The sequence below is a fragment of the Arachis hypogaea genome, chromosome 20, assembly GCF_003086295.3.
Source record: "Arachis hypogaea cultivar Tifrunner chromosome 20, arahy.Tifrunner.gnm2.J5K5, whole genome shotgun sequence".
Classification (NCBI taxonomy): Eukaryota; Viridiplantae; Streptophyta; class Magnoliopsida; order Fabales; family Fabaceae; genus Arachis; species Arachis hypogaea.
Window position 1 is genome coordinate 113729812 of NC_092055.1, and position 15265 is coordinate 113745076.

Sequence of the window (15265 nt, forward strand, 5' to 3'; positions counted from 1 at the left end):
AATGGGCTGGCCCATTTATTTGTTGGAATTTTTTTTTGAAATGTTTTTGAAAAAAAAACTAAAAAAGTCCAATTTTGAGGAGAAAAACTGGTGTATATATTTGAACAAAAAAATCTTGTTTGGCACACATAAAATTAAAGTTCTAGTAAACAACTAAATATATTTGATTTGAGCAACTATTATGCTCTAAATATGTTCTTTTACCTCAATTAGTGATTCCATATTTCTAATTTTAATATTTCTAATTAAAGGGATATTTGTAATTCCCCTCATATAGTTAACAGAGTATTATAAACCAACATAGCAACATCATAATTCTACCAAAAAGCCACACAAAAGTGAAAAGAAAGTATTTAACAGATTACATGGCATGCAAATATTTTATAAAAGCAGCAAGCAATGTAATCCCCAAAATCTTTTATCCAATCCACCAAATTAGTCAACACTTGCAATAGAAAGAAAAATAAATTATCAAATAAAAGTTAGTGACTTAGTGGCAGAAAAAGGATTTCAATAGAATTGAATTAAAAATGCATGGTTTGAAACAATTAGACAATACTAATAAAATATCAGGCATCATATTAATTGAATCCACTTTATCTTTATAATGTTTTTTGTCACTTTCATTTTGACACTCAAATTCAGCATCTACAATTTAAAGTTAGTTAGTAGAAAACTAAATAAATATAATATGCAAGTCATTCATTATTTATTGCCAATAGAAGTTAACAAAATAAATTTAAAAAGTGAATTACCATCATCTTCAAATCCATGTATCCAATTACAAGCACAAATAAGAGCTTGCACATTCTTATCCAAAATAGATTTTCTATACTTATTTAGGACATGTGCACCAATGGAAAAGGCCGATTCTGAAACTACCGTAGTTATTGGAATACTAAGCACATCACAAGCCATGGAAGCTAAATCAGAAAAGCGATGGGCTTGAGACCTCAATATTATAAGACATCTATTTTAGAGTTCATATCAAGAGTTGACTCTTCCAAATAGATATCTAAAGAAGACTTTCTTTGTGAAGTATTAGTTTGAAAATTTATATTTCTCAACTCCTACAATATTAAAAAAAATAATAAAACAATTAAGAAAGTAACATATTGACAGAAACATATAAAAGAAAATTATATTAACATAATGCACAACAGAAATAAAACTTACATCAGGCACATCAAATGAAAGTGAATCATCTTCTCTAGAAGTTGGAATTCTTATTTGACCACCAGAATCATTAGAAGAGGCATTATGTGACAAAATTTCTGAATATGCTTCAAACAACAAATACGGCTTTTTCTTGATGGTGGTCAATTTCTCATTAACAGTACATGGATTCACTTTATTCAAACAATATTCCAAAACATGAAATTTCATTCATGGATCGAGAATAGCTCCTAGAGAGAGAATTATGGAATAATCGCTCCAATACTCATCAAATTTGGCTTTTATTGGTTGCACCATTTTTCTTATGACCTCATCCTCACTAATGAGTATTCTTTCAGCAAACACTCAATCCTCCAAATTTGCATAAAATATAAATTTGAAGTAGGATAAGATTGACCAGACATCAAGGTAGTAATTTTATAAAATGGATTCAAAAATTTACAGATTTCTCTTCCTCTTTTCCACTCTTCTTTCGACGGACAATCTTTGAAATTGTTATCCTTCAAAGAGAGTCTAACAAAATTATGCTCACATCTCAAAGCACTCTCCAACATCAAGAAAGTAGAATTCCATCTAGTAGGCACATCTAAGTTCACTATAATGTCAGAAATTTCAAGTGACTTAAGAACATCTCTAAATTGGATAGCTCGTGCCTCTGATGCTCTCACATACTTGATACTCTCTCTGATATTATGAAAAGTAGAACTAGCAAACTTTAACCCATCTTGAACTATCAAGTTTAAAATATGAGCACAACACCTCACATGGAAAAAGTTCCCATTACACAATAACCCATCACTTAAAAGAAGGTTTCACTTGAGTAAAGTTTGTATGCTATCATTAGATGAAGCAATGTCTAAGGTTATTGAAAATATTTTCTTCTCTATTCCCCATTCAAATAACAACTCAAGCACTTTATTTGCTAATTGATGTCCCGTATGTGGAGGGGGCATGTGAGAAAATGAGAGTATCTTAAAATTTAAGTTCCATCTAGAATCAACATAATGGGCAGTCAAAGTCATATAACTCTCTGTTATACATGAAGTCCAAATATCAGTAGTTAAACATATCTTACTTCGAAGTTTCCCTAACTGGCATTTTAACTTTTCTTTTTCAGCAATATAAAATTTGAAAATATCAGCTACAGCAGTGTTTTGAGAAAACATCTTAGCATCAGGATTCAAGTACTTAAAAACATCCCTAATTCTTCTATACTCAACAAATGAGAAAGGCAAATCATGTTCTATGATTGCTATTGCAATTAATTCACGAAAAACCATAGGATCAACTTGTCTAGCCCTTAACCTCCCAGCTTCATCAAGCATCATTTTTCCCAAATCATGAAACTTGGAGAGTTCACGACACACAGGGATATGTCGTCTCAATGTAGAGGTACCATGAGTACTATCCCCACCTTTGTATTCTTTTCCACACCGTTGTATTCCCAGGCATTAGATGTAGTTAACCGTTTTATCTTTTTAGAATTTGACCCATCAATAGCAGTAGGTGGAATACTTACAAGAGGTGTCGCTTGAGTTACTTCCGATAAGACTTTGTCATCAACAAGATCATCAAAGTCATCATCAGAGTCTGAGTCCAAGAAAATTTGTTCTACCTCAGCATTTGAATCAACAATATCTCTTGTATAGTCATCCGTAACTCTAAATTAAATCACTAACAAAAAATAAAAACACAAAATCAGATTAATCCTTACTATAACCCAGAACAAAACAGAATAGATAAATAATTGATGTTAGTGTCATACTATTCATCTAAATGTTGAGAACCTAAGATTTAAGAGAAAAAAAATAACATGCATATTTTATTATTAAGACAAGAAACTAATCTTAGAATAGTTGGCTGAAAATTGATGAGTGTGATGAGCGAAGGCTACGAAAACTGAAGAAGAGTAGAATCTGAGTGAAGACTGAAGAATAGATGAAGTAACGAAAACTAAAGGGCTAATGGTGATGAGAGCCTCGCAAGGCTCTAATGGTGGGATGCTCATCGATGACACTGACAAAGAAGTTACTGTCGTTGGAAGAAGGATGGACACATGCATAAATTTATGAGGCTGTGGTGCTGTGCAGAAAAATTAGGGATTTATGCTACTTCAGAGTGCTTTCTCTTTTTCCTTTGAACGTTTGCTGTGTAGAAGAAATGAAGAATTAGAGATTTAGCATTTAGGGCATATGGGCTTATGGACATATGGGTTATGGCTATTTCTTTTTCCTTTGTAGTTTGTACGTTTGAATTTTTAGTGAGTATTAGAGAGAGTTTTTTTATTTTTGTACTCTTATATTGTATATGAATTGGGTTATCTTTTGGGCTGGATTTTTTTTATCTTGCATAGTATTGGACTATTGGTATTTGATTAATTGGGCTTATAGTCCATGATTTATTGGCTTAATAGTTTTTTTATTTTCTAAATCTTTTTTTTTTGTACGGGTCGGGTCAGGTTTTTTCTAACGATGCTTGGCCAAAATCTGAAATTTTGTTTTTTTAAAAAAGAAAAACTAAATTTTATGCGGGCCCCCGTTTAGCCCACAGGCTAACCCGTTTAACCCGCAATTTTTTTCGAGTTAATCAAGCTCAGCCCATTTAGCTCGAAATTTAAATGGACCTAGATTAGAGACAAAAGCCCGCCCATTTAAACGGATAAACGGGCTAGTCCGATGGACTTGGCCTATTTTGAAGGCCCTATGTCCAACCTCTACAGCTATCACCGTCGATGTCGCTGTCTGCACTTGGCACCGCCACCACTCCTTCTACTGCCACCACACCACACTTTTTGGATCCTCTGCGTTGTTGTGCTTCATCTCTGCCCCTGCAAACTACTCAGATTTTATTTTACTTTATTTTGTTTTATTGCTTTTTTCTGTGGAAATTTTTGTGATTTTGGAGATTTTTCTGCTATCTTCACACCATAGTTTTTATTTTATTTTATCCCTCTGCCCTACTTTTTTTGCTTTTTCGAAAAAAATTGTTGTAAGTCATTGAAGCAATCTTAATTATGTGAGACATGAGTCCGAGAGATACATCATGCAGAATTGGTCCACTACACCAGGAACGGAGCATAGCGGTGGAGAAATTGGGGCATTTCACCTTGGCACCGCAAAATAACCATGCGGAAGAGTTATCCCTTCATCTACCGCAATAACAGCGGTGATTGCGTCTAGAAACGCCACAGGTGAGGATCGAATGCTAATTCAATTTCTGTTTACCCCCCTTCTTTATCTCAAACACTTATTTTACATTATCATATTTAATCATCGATTTCCCCCAATTTTGCTAAATTACCCGCGAAGGGAGCTGGGTAGCACGCGAAACACCGCCATCGCTACAATACCGTGCCCAACTGCTGCCGATCCATCCTCTTTTATCTAGCGTCGAGGTTTTGCCTCTCATCCATAACTCCTGAAACCCAAAGTCCCTCATCCACGGTGTGCGAAATCCACAACCTCTGCCCCAGGTTGTCGAGACGCGCAGCTGCCATCCGAGCTTATCCCACCAGCAACGAAGTTTCCTATCTCCTCAATTGAAACCATGACACCCTGCTCCACAGTGCGCCAATCTCGGCCATCACTGCCTTTCCCCTGTTACTGGTGCGTTCTTCCACTCTTATCTTTCCTTCTTGTTTTCATTCTTGGTTCAAAATTTTGAAAAGAATTTATCTATATCTGTCATTAATTTAGGTTTATTGCTGCTGTTTAGAGCTTTGGATTTGAAGGTACCACTTTTTCTGTATGTTAATGGATGCTATGTATTGAAATTGATAGTATTGGTAGATAAATGAAAAAAACTGGTCATTATCATTATGAGAGGAATGAATCGGTCATGGATTGTGCAATCTATTTATGAATTCAAGCTCTCTATAGTGATATAGCTAACTCTCTTATGAACCTTTAACTAATTTTGCCACATTATATTATGAATTTAATAGTATCAGGCTTCTATGATGTTCCTTCCTGTTAGTTGATGTGTGTATTTGATAATGAGTTTGAGTTAATGATGCCACTCCTATATTCATTCTTGACTTTAGAAAATTCAAATGATTATGATCTTTTGCCAATAAAATTAAAATATCACAGACTAATAAACTCAGTGTCATACAAAAGCATATATAATATTCTAAGATCATAATACAAGTTTCTAACACAACAACAAAAAGCTAATTACTGTTGTTGAAAGAGACATGGAAAAAATGTATCATAAGACCTCAATTTTCTGGGGCAATGTTGCAAGTTAATGCATTAATTCATTGAATATTCCTTAATCCATATCAGTTCTTATGATTAAGCACTCAAAGCTCCAAGGAAAATTTCATCAAGGAATGGTACTACATTTAGAGATAGTTATATGATTATGGTCCCCTAACATATAGTAGTCAACGTTTCTCATTCTTATGACTCAAATTCTTAAAATTACACAATCAAAATTCAAACCATATTATTGAAGTTACACTTGTTTGAATGTAAAACTCCAACTAATACATGGTGCCAGATCAAGTCCTATTCACTAATGCTAAATATAGCATACAAAGGACAGGTCTTCCAAATGAGAATGGAGAATTTTCAATTTACTAAATTTCAGTATGCTTCAATCTACCTTCTATTGTGTTTTACATTTTGCCATTCATTGCTAAAGATCATATAGGACTGTTGGAAAAACGCATTAGAAACTTGGTCAGATTTGAAGGTACCACTTTTTTTTATTTTAATGGCTGCTATGTATTGAAATTGATAGTATTGGTAGATAAATGAAAAAAAACGGTCATTATCATTATGAGAGGAATGAACGGTCATGGATTGTGCAAACTATTTATGAATTCAAGCTATCTATGGTGATATAGATAACTCTCTTATGAGCCTTTAAACAAACCGCAAAATGTAAAAATAATCAAAAAAGAGAGGGGAAAAAAGAAGATGGAAACTTTACAGGTCGTGTGGCACAGAGTGCCTTTGGGGTAAGTGAAGAAGACTAAGTTAGAAACCCTTCATATTCTTTCAATGATAAAGTACCGAAACTGCTCTTCATCATCAATAAAATTTGAAGAATTAACTTGTAACATATAAGGTAACAGTTAAGTGCCTAACACGGTTTTATCAGATCTTATTCTCTCTCTACCTTCAGTTTTTGTTTTCACCTGAAAATCTGCTGTATGTTTCCTTCAACATTTTTCTTTTTTTCAGTTCAACTTGGTGTATATACTATATAGTTCACATTCAGAAAAAAAGTTTCCTTTTTTTTTTAGTTTTGCATGCAGTAATTAGAATTGTCATACGAGAATAAAAGAGGTATTTATTTTGCTTATAATTTGCCTAGGGAAAGTGTCGATAAAGTAATTATCACTGCAAATATTTATCAAGAGAACTTAAATTTCAATTTCTATGAAGTGATTGAGAGTATTGAATCCAGTTGGGATGTGAAGTGGGATCCCACTCGAGTCTTTTTATGTAAACCATGTATGCTATATTTGAAGTCTACCTATATAATTTTGAGTTATCTTATCTGCTAATAGTATCAATCAGGACTGAAACTTGGAAATTTAATTACCTGCTGCAAACTACTAATGAACTTGTGAGCATTAGCAAGTTCTGCTACAGCTATGATTTTTGCTTCTGTTACATCTCCTCCTTTTTCATGTGCGATGTTGGTTCGGGTCGTGTCGTTGAACAACACAGTCTCTTAGCTAACCAAACCACCTGTTGTCTTAGCCACTTAACTTGAAGTGTTTGGATATCCTTTCCATCAAGTGTACTGTGACTTGAATCAGGGTCATAAAATCTTTGTAGCAATGCTATCACTGTTGACTTTCCACTTTCACTTTCTCCAACCAGTGCAACTGTCTGAAATTTTATGAATGCAACAATCCATTTGTTACTTTCTAATGCTCAATTTTGGAAGAAAAAATATTTCTTTTAAGAAGCAAATAAGCAAATATTTCTTTCTAATAAAAAATATTGATACTTTTGAAGGAATCCATAGCAACTGATTTCACATGGGATTGGAAAAGAGAAGGTTCTAATCAACACTGTTTGTATTAATGTTTGGAATTAGGTCTATTTGATGAATTCAATTGGAAATGGTCTTTCAAATTGAGTTTAGAAGAGCTCCATTACTACTCGGTTTGTTAGACTAACAACAATTCAATGGATATCATTTAGTTAGAGTTGTTTTTAGAGGCAATTTAATCAGAGTTTTACCTAGTCTCAATATTTTATCTGCTAGCATTTTTGGTTCATTTTTTTATGCCTTACTCTTCTTACCCTGCCTTTTTTCTTGTATTTTTTTATGTTCTTTCTTGTTGAACCAATTATTTGTACCACAATGAAATTAGTAGTAACTAGAAAATACATCGAGATGGGTATCTATGGTAATTACCTGTGATAGGGATTTAGGGGCAGAGGTACCAACATAAAAGAAAATATGGGAACAAAGCTTGGGTTTGAAATTCCTTTACAAAGGCATATAGATCTAAGAAACCACTTTTTAATTACTATTCCTAGTTACAACCGTAAAATAATGAGTTTAATCCACTTTCCATGTCATTTTCTTGTATGCATGAAAATGATTTATTATGGATGATAGTTCAAATAATTATAATACTAAAGATTTAGAGAAATTCACTCATGTGGTTTGTATATGACAATGAACAACTAGCTGATATATTGACTTTGTCATACAAAACTCTTTTGATTGAATCTATTTGTAACCAGCATGCACATGACATATAAAGTGTTAAGTTAATATTTAAGTTGTAGCAGCAATATATCTACTAGAGCTCATTATTTAGAATCTTATGTGGATAAGTTATGTATATAACATTGTTCATAGTATAAATATCCTTATGTGTGAAACGATACATCATACATTTCTGCTAAATTCTTTAAATATCAAAGCAAAGAAATTTTGCTTAAATGAGGACTAAACTATCCAAACTAACCACGAAATATTTAACTTTGACATGGACAGAAAAATCGGGCTCAAATATTCTTAGAAGCATATCTAGAATCATATATCTACAAGTTCAAGATTTTATTATCTATCTATTATGATTATTTAGTCATATTTTATGTTATAATTATTTTATAAATCTAACTTTTACCTTTGTTTTCTTTTTCATTTTCTTAAGGAAGCTTTTCTGATAGAGTTGAAGGAAGTGGTCGTGATGATGATATGAGCTGCACATCCAGAAGACGCCAATTAAAAAAATTGCTAATATTTACTACGAGAGTCAAATGTAGGCAAAATTAATTGCCAGTATTTATTAAATTAGTTTTTAAAAGATAAATTTTAAATAAACTTTTAGTATTTATTTTTGATGAATTAAATTGAAAATAATTTTCAATAAGCACAACTAATAATAATTATATTAAATAAATAATTTTTTAATTTTTAAATTATTATAATAAATATAAATATATGAATTGTTGACCTTTTTGGTCAAAGTAAATAAAAAATTGATCAATAATAATAATAATAATAATAATAATAATAATAATAATAATAATAATAATAAGATTATTGAGAAGACTTAAAAAGAGTACTAAAAGAGTCTGTTGAATGAATAAGTCTATAATAAAGTGAATATGAAATATTTTTATATTTCTCTCTTATAGAAATATTGCTGAAAGTTATTAATTTATTTTTATTAAAATTAAAAATCTTTAATATAACTTTATATAATTTTTAGTTTAATTTATGAAAAATAAATACTATTAGTTTATTAAAATTATCTTTTAAAAATTAATTTAATTACTCATTTTTCAAAACAAACACTTTATAGCCAAAGTTCATGCAAATCGGTGTAAGTACTAATTATTATTATTATTATTATTATTATTATTATTATTATTATTATTATTATTATTTTAAAATTTAGAATATCAACCCACCTATTTTGCTTCATTGTTAATATTTTTTATTTTTCAGATGGCTTCTGTTACTAATCATTCCGGTTATTATTATTAATTTTGCTTTAAAATGCTATATTAGGGATTTGGGTTTTTCACAAATTCAAAGACCTGCAAAATTAGTAGAACTCCTTTTATGAAATACCCCAACTCCGCTATTAGTAAGTTCATCTGCTTCTCAATCCTTATACCCCCACTACAAGAAATAGCGTAATTATCGACGCTAAAAATTGACGGCCATATTTTTGTCGATATTTTTCAACGGTTTGCCGTCGATAAAATAAAAAAATTTAAATTAAAAATGAAATATTAAAATCGACGACCAGGTCGTCTATTATTTTAGTGGCCTTATAATAATTTAATATTATCGTCACATAATCGACAGAAATGTGGGTGGAAAAATTTTTTCTTTAAAATCGATGGAAAGACCGTCTATTTTAATATTTGTAATATCGACCACTTTGTCGTCGATAAACTTAAACGATGAAGATCCCTCTTTAAAATCTAATGAATGGTGTAGATTTATTATATAAAATAGACGGTTAGAATGTTGATTTTTATTTTAACTAAAATCGACCAAGTTGTCGTCGATTTTTATCAACAAAAGATTGGTACCCGCGTTTATTTCTCGTGTCCCCTGTTTCCCCTAATTCACCACTTACATTTTACCTCCGCCATTTCACCATTTCCCCCAATTCGCGCCTTCTCCATTTTCCCTTCGCCATTTCACCAACCTTCCCTCTCCAGTGCCGCCGCGCCGTTTTCACTCCGTTGCTCTCACGTTCGTCGTCGCTTCGTCACACTCGTTTAGTTACTCTCTCTCTTTTTCTGTCTGCAGTTTCATTCTTCAACTCTAACTTTGGTCTCTTTGATCTTTTCTTTCTCGCGCACAACAAATACAAAACCTCCATTGATGATTGACCTAAAACTCATCAATTTCAGAATTCAAAGCCATCTTTCAAGCTTCACTGATGAACCACAACAGAGTTAAACTTTCTCGTTGCTGCATTATAAGGAGGCTCTTCTGCTGATTTGGTATGTGGATTTTTTCATTGAAGCTCTCCTAGTTGGAAATTGTTCTTTATTTTGCAATTTTTTATTTTGTGGTTTCTGAAATATATAATACAACTTAGCCTGTTGTAATTTTTAATCTCTGTATTATTATTATGATTATTAATTTTTAATTTCAATCTGATTGCGATCTATTATTTTAGTGAAGTGTATGTGGTTAACTAAGTGAAGTTTGAATGTTGTTTATGTGAATTAATTTATAATCTATTAGAAGATGATGGATATGATTGGTGCTACCTTGACTTAGTGAATGTGATTCAAGTTCATGAGGGGGTGTGTTCGAGCCATCTTTATTGCCTCCATGCTGGGATTCACTGTGTGACCAAAAGAATCCTATCATTTTCTCTACCTAGTTATTAAAAAAGAAATTAAAAGGCATTACATGTTTCTCTACCTGGTTATGTTTAACATTTTCTATTCTTGTTGAGATAAAGATTCTGTGTTAATTATATAGGAATAGGAATATATATGTATTTATATCAACATGCAAAAAAGAAATCATATCTAATTAGCTTAATTTGGTTATTTTAATTCATTGAAAAGTTGGTCAGTTGAAGTTGCCTCATGCTGATGAGTGATAAGAATTTAGATGTTTCTAGTTTTATGAGATAAACATAAAATTTATGTTATAGGGAAGAGTAATCTTAGTGTATATAAAATTCTAAGCAAGGATTAAGGAGTGTTTGATTTAATAACTCATTTGATCAAAACTAGCATGACTCCAGTGGTTTGTGTGATGGAATGAATCCTTTACAGCAAGCACTACTCAAGGGAAGTGAAAATGTCAGTCATGGTTGTGGTTATTAGTATTGGTATTTGCAGTGTAACTGATGTTAAAGTTAACCTCGGGTTTTTGTATGTGCCTGTATGGCGGTTTTATCAACATCTTTGTAGTAAATTGTAAAAAAGTCCAAAGCGTTAGAAATGATTTTTTTTTCTGTTAATGATAGCAGCTATTTGAAAGCTTTAGTGTGATGTTTCTATTTTGGTTTTCTTTTGCTTATTTGGTTGTGTTTAAATTTGGTAGGTAGTAGTGGAGTTAGATTACTTGGAGTTTCTTTGAAGGGATTATATGTTGTTTGTTTGTTAGTTTTTTTTTTGTTTTATTTTATTTTTGTTGAACCTGATGATTAGCTATTCATTTGTGATATATTGCTTTTTTCTGTTGCATATAAATCAAATTCCTTTTCATCTTTTTCCTTGTTCTTACTCATATTCCTATTGCAGGAATAGTGGGTAAGGGTTTGTTGAATTTGCCTTTCTTTTTTATTTGGGAGATTAAAATATGCATAAACCAAAAGTAAGGTAAGATTGTCATTATTTGACACTTTCATTGTTTTCTATCTTTGTGCAGTCTTATGACTGAATTTTGGTATCAATGTGGTGAATTTTGGTGAATTTATACTCTGGATTTACTAATTTGGTGCTTCAAGTCATGTTTGAGTTTGTCTTAAAAATTAGACTTTCTAATAATACTATCAGATATAATGACATTGTCAAGTTTGGGTATGCTGCAATGGGACGATCCAAGTTCATAGGAGAGGAAGACTCAAGCCAAAGCAATTCTCCAACTTCACAAAATGCTAGTCATGTAAAAAGACCAACTGGCCTGGGAGGGTAAGGTTCAAATCCTTAGTTTCTTGTCCTTTTTTAGTTAGTGTTAATTATTATTGGATTAACCCATGGTAAAAAGATTCAGCTACGTTGTTTACTTCACTCAGGGTCATGATTGGAATAGCAGAGCAGATGTACTTAATACTCCTTCAATTCCGAGTGTTTTCTTTCTTGAATGAACCTATAGGACCACTTAGCGGCGGTTTAAAACCGCCGCTAAACGTGCGGGAAGTTGGACATATCGAGCTGAATTGCGACGGTTTGGAAACCGCCAGTAATTATGAAGCAAATCGTGACATGCTCATTCTGTGGCGATTTTCTATTGGTGTGCTGCGAAATTTTGATTTAGCGGTGGTTATACCAGCGGTTGCTGGAAACCGCCACCAAACCCAATCCCGGCGCCAATATCCATGGCGGTCTGGTTAATCGCCGGCATTTGATTTTGCGGCGGTTTAAAACCGCCGCTAATAAAAAAAAAAAACAACCGCCAATTCCCGCCTCCCTTGTAGTGGTCTTTCTTTATCAATTGGAAGTTAAATCTTGTTGTTTATAGGATTGTTAGATTTAATAATTGATTAGTTATTATTTTGTAATGTGTTTGCGTAGAGAATTAATTGATCGAACATGTCTTTATGATAATTGAAATCTTAATCTCTTCTAGCAAAAAACTATCTTAATTAATTTTGGATTCTTTTCCTAGCATCTTCTTTTAGTTATACACAATTAAATATACTTCCTGTCATCCTAATGTAGTAGAGTTGTATTCAGTATTCACTGTCAATAAATAAGAAAGCAGGCTTCAGTTGTGAGCAAGGGGAATAGGCACTGTTCATCCTCTGTATTCCTAATTCATTATTTGTTATTTAAGTGAATTTGAAAATTCTTGTTCAGGTAAGATCCCACAATAAAATCTTTATAAAGTTATTTTCCAAAATATGCCTTTTGAGAAGTGTGCAAATGTGCAATTTTTATTGGCAGTAAATTTATTTAATAGTTTTACTTGAATGTTGTTTTGATTTCAAAAGAATTGTATAGTAAACCAGTTTTCAATTAAAAATTTCTCGTCCTTATATGTGAGTGATGATATATATTTTGCATTTGTGAGAATCATGATAGTTTGCATTACCTTTCGCCATAGCCTTTCACATAGAATATGACAACCAAAAGAAAGCTGTAAATTTGATTGACATGTAACATGGTTAGGTTAGATGTATCCATATATATAGAATGTGCACAACTTAATAATCAATATTTGTGTTCGTTGGTCATCAATCTTAAATTTTGTGCATAAAATATAGTGTAGACTGAAATAGATACCTGAGTGATTCCCTTGATATGGGTGAGACCACTGATTTATGCCTCTCTCACTACTTTTTAAGTCTTTCCTTCTCCTAATAGCTTCCTCATCTTGGTAGAATTGATAATCTTGATACTTAAGAAGCACCAGGAGTCACAATATTGAATCTATTAGCATAAAGTTGTGACGTATATAGTTTAAATTTCTAAACGTTAACTTTTTGGTTTAATTATAGTCATGTTAATTGTGAAGTGCAATGATTTACAAAGTTTCTGATAAAAAACTTACCAAATTTTTCTTAATTTTCCTTTTGTTCTTCAATTATCTAGCATTTTTTTGTGTGCAATATTTGAAAATTTTTGCACACCTCAATTATTCTTATCTTTTGCCCTTTAACTTTCTGGTTTAATTATAGTTGATTATTTGATTTACTTGATTGCACTATTATAAGTTACTTATTATTTTAACCATTTACGTATCATCTGTTCTTGTTGTTTCAGCTAACTTTTATCTTGTTTGTGAAAGAATGTCATAAAAAATTGCTTGTTGAGGTTTGTAGCTTCTGTTCTTGTTGTTTCAACTAGCTTTTTTTGTTATTTAAAAAGTTGCACTAACATGCTTACTTTTATTCAGTCTTTAGAAGTATTGTAGAAATAGCTTTTGGGATTCATTGGTGTTGACTTTGTCATCTACCAATCTCTCTTATACTATAGTTTATTCAAGTAAATAAAAACAAAAAATAAGGAGCTTGACTTTAGCGAGGAATTCACTGTGGCTTGGGGTAATATTTCTGTCTATACTTTTATATTGTTGAAACTATCTAATTTTCAATTCTTCAAAAAATAAAATGGTTTGTCTCAACTTGTAAGTGTCTTTTTAATATGTTCAACCTTGTTTTTCACACATAGATGTAGCCCAATTAGTACTTAACATATTCCTCACTACTTTATATGCAAGTTATTTAGTTATTTATATTCCACTCAAACTTTTCTGCATGGATTAAATTCTAAGAGTTAACTAGAATATAATTTAAAAATTCTTCTTCTCTTGAAAAATTATTAAGAAACTTGAGTTATTCATGAAAGAAAAAAGTGTTGAAGTAGTTATTTTTTTTCCTCTAATTTGCATGGTTGGTTTAAGAATAAATGTGTGTATGATATATTCAGAATTTGGTTTCTATTTTAAAAATATTTGTTCTTATCATTTTTGGCAGTTTATATACAAACTTAGGTTTCATTTTGAATTGTGTATTGGTTTTTAGAAAGTAATGGGTCAGAAATTTTCTCATGAAAAAGTTAAGAGTGAGCATATATCATATGACCAGTATGGGCAGAACAAAAAAAAAAAAACAGGAGAAAGTTGACGGGAAGTATATGGATGAGGACAACACAAATGTGGAACTAATGTTTGACGACGGCTTTGATGAAGGGTATGGCATTGATTCACTCGAAGACATTGAGATGATTGAATTTCGGAACATCAGGGACAAAGATGTATGTCACTTTCACTTTTCTGATGTCGACATTGCATTTGAGTTCTATAATAGATATGCAAGGACAAGAGGCTTTAGTGCTCGGAAGAACAGGACTAGGAAGAGTCGTGCGAGCATACTTAAGTTGAAAAACTTTGTCTGTCATTGATAAACCTCTATTTTATGGTTTATCTTGTGCTCATTTGAGTGGTTTTTATCAACTCTTTACCCACTTATTCATACTATTTGCATGGTTTTACATTTGCCTTCCTAATTATGAGCTTTGATTGAAAACATGCTTCTTTGGACTTATAATTTCTAATATTAATCCTCTCTTATCACCATTAGATGCCTTGATATGTGTGTTAAGTGATTTCAGAGATTACAGGGCAGGAATGGCTCAGAGGATGGAAAGGAAGCATGCAAAAGTGGAAGGAATACAAGAAGCTGGAGAAATTGCTAAGCTGTCCAGCCTGACCTCTTCGCACTCAAACGGCTATAACTTTAGCTACAGAGGTCCAAACGATGCGGTTCTAGTTGCGTTGGAAAGCTAACGTCTGGAGTTTCGATTTGATATATAATATGCCATAGTTTCCCTGACGCTAGGTGACGCGACCGCGTGCTCCATGCGGCCGCGTCGCAGTAACGAAAATCAACGTGTTTGAATTCTTCTCCAGCAATTTCTGGGCTGTTTCTGACCCAGTTTGCGGCCCAGAAAAC

The 15265-nt window shown here is 32.2% G+C and overlaps 1 long non-coding RNA gene across 2 annotated transcripts; it reads left to right on the forward strand.

Annotated features, from left to right (window-relative positions):
- Window positions 1–4056: 4056 nt before the first annotated feature.
- On the forward strand, window positions 4057–8481 carry LOC112784935 (uncharacterized). 2 transcript variants are annotated; one of them, XR_003194111.2, is made up of 4 exons: window positions 4071–4366; window positions 4485–4781; window positions 4872–4906; window positions 8312–8481. It is a non-coding gene; the product is annotated as an uncharacterized lncRNA (long non-coding RNA). The 2 variants fall into 2 exon arrangements; XR_003194112.2 differs by lacking the exon at window positions 4872–4906 and having other exon boundaries at window positions 4057–4366.
- The last annotated feature ends 6784 nt before the right edge of the window (window positions 8482–15265 follow it).